Source organism: Tasmannia lanceolata, unplaced genomic scaffold, assembly GCF_043159265.1.
Source record: "Tasmannia lanceolata isolate RefF3 unplaced genomic scaffold, GAP_Taslan_0.1 ptg000036l, whole genome shotgun sequence".
Lineage (NCBI taxonomy): Eukaryota > Viridiplantae > Streptophyta > Magnoliopsida > Canellales > Winteraceae > Tasmannia > Tasmannia lanceolata.
The window spans coordinates 7192501-7195000 of NW_027518713.1; positions in this window are offsets into that span (position 1 = coordinate 7192501).

Here is a 2500-nt window from a genome sequence, read left to right on the forward strand (position 1 = left end):
ACTGCTCGTGCTGGCCCCGTTGGGCGGCAATGATGGTCGGTTGCAAAGAAAATGCGCGATTGCTCGTGTCGGGGCCTGGCAAGCCAAGGCCAAGCGAGCCATGGCAACGCGGATGATGGCTCCAGCTGGCGCCCCGGCACTTTCTGTGGCATTGATGCTCGGTTTCAAAGACAAACGTGCGCAGGGCCAGGGGACCGCGGATGACTGCTCGTGCTGGCCCCGTTGGGCGGCATTGATGGTGTGTTGCAGAGAGCATGTGCGATTGCAAGTGTCGGCCGGGTTTGGGTTCCCTTGGGCTTTCGGGCGCCTTGGACGCAGTCTTGCGAAGACCATGGGCACAAGGCCCCGTCCTGGCCCCTTGTTCGATTCGCTCTCGTCTTGCGCTTGCTTCCAAGGTCCTCCATGACCTTCCCCATGGCCTTGCTAGATCCCCCCCATGACGCATGACCTCTGTCCGTTGATTGGTTTTGAGTGCACACCATGCCCGGCTTGGCACCGTGTTGTCGCGTGAGTGGCATTTGGATCGTGCATGGTGGTGGGCTACCTGCCAATGCGCACAAGCCTTGCACACTAGCCTTGCGCACGAGCCTTGCACAAAAGCCTTGGACACAAGCCTTGCGCACAAGCCATGCATACAAGCCTTGCTGACAAGCCTTGGGCACTGGCCCATCGCACTAGCCTTGCACACAAGCCTTGCGAACTAGCCTTGGGCACGAGCCTTGCGCACTAGCCTTGGGCACTAGCCTTGCACACAACCCTTGGGCACTAGCCTTGCGCACCAGCCTTGCCCACAAGCCTTGCACAGCAGCCTTGCACACTAGCCTTGCATACAAGCCTTGCACACTAGCCTTGCACCCAGGCCTTGCTCACTAGCCTTGGGCACTAGCCTTGCGCACTAGCCTTGGGCACTAGCCTTGCACACAGACCTTGGGCACGCAGGCCTTGCACGCTAGGCATGCTTGGGCAAGCAGCTCCCGCAACAAGTCGGCGGGTGTAGGCATGGTTGGGCGCAGATCCCGCATCGTCTCGTCGCGTCTGGGCGCAAACCCGTCGCGTCTCGTTGCGTCTTCAGAAGTCGTCGCTAACAGCACCTTTGGTTGCCACTGGTGGTTAGGCGGGTTGGTTGCGCAAACCCTATAGGAGGGTGGCATGCTGCGGGGCGCTGGAATGCGCAGGTTTAGGGCGTTTTTGCCCGGATAGGCACTGGAATGTGCTGGTTTTGGGCGTTTTTGCCTGGACAGGCTAAGGAATGGGCATGCTTTGGGCGTTTTTGCCCGGATAGGCACTGGAATGGGCTGGTTTTGGGCGTTTTTGCCTGGATAGGCTAAGGAATGGGGCATGCTTTGGGCGTTTTTGCCCGGGCAGGCACTGGAATGCCTGGCCTTGGCTGGGCATTGCTGGGTTGGGCTCCCTTGGCCTTTCAGGCGCCTTGGATGCTGTCTTGTGAAGACCATGGGCACAAGGCCATGGCATATAGTGAGGAATGGACCACGGTTGCCAAGGTTGCGCAAGTTTTGGGCATTTTTTGCCCGGATATGCCCAAGTATGCCCCGATAGGCCCGTTACGCCCCGGTATGAACGCGTATGCCCGGATAGACTCGGTATGCCTTGGGATACATGCGAATGCCCCGATAGGCTTGGTACGCCCCGATATGCGCACGTGTGCCCCAGTAGGGCTCGGTATGCCCCGGTATGTACGCGTGTGCCCTGATAGGCCCGGTATGCCCCGATATGCACACGTGTGCCCCAATAGGGGTCGGTATGCCCCGGTAGGTACGCGTGTGCCCCGTAGTGCACGTTTCGCAGAACTCCCCGCATGTCCCGCCCCTATATGTAATACTTACTTACTTACTTACTTACTTACTTACTTTCTTTCTTGCTTGCTTGCTTGCTTGCAATGGTTGGGAGTGCCCGGCATGCCCCGCTGCAGAGACCAAGGGCGCAATGACTTGGCACCGCGGATGCCGGGACTCCGGCACTTCCCGTGGCACTGATGGTTGGTTCCAAAGACAAAAGGCCGTGCAAGGCCACCGCACCGCTGATGATTTTGCTCGTGCTGGCGCCGTTGTGTGGCCAAAGAACATGCGCGAATGCTCGTGTCGGAAGGGTTGGTGTCCTGGCCCCGTCGGGTGTCACGAATGCTCGGTTGCGAAGACCATGGGACCAAAGCCATGGCACGTCGGATGATGGCTCCAGCTGGCGCCCGGGCACTTTCTGTGGCATTGATGCTCGGTTTCAAAGACAAACGTGCGCAGGGCCAGGGGACCGCGGATGACTGCTCGTGCTGGCCTCGTTGGGCGGCATTGATGGTCGGTTGCAAAGAAAATGCGCGATTGCTCGTGTCGGGGACTGGCAAGCCAAGGCCAAGCGAGCCATGGCAACGCGGATGATGGCTCCAGCTGGCGCCCCGGCACTTTCTGTGGCATTGATGCTCGGTTTCAAAGACAAACGTGCGCAGGGCCAGGGGACCGCGGATGACTGCTCGTGCTGGCCTCGTTGG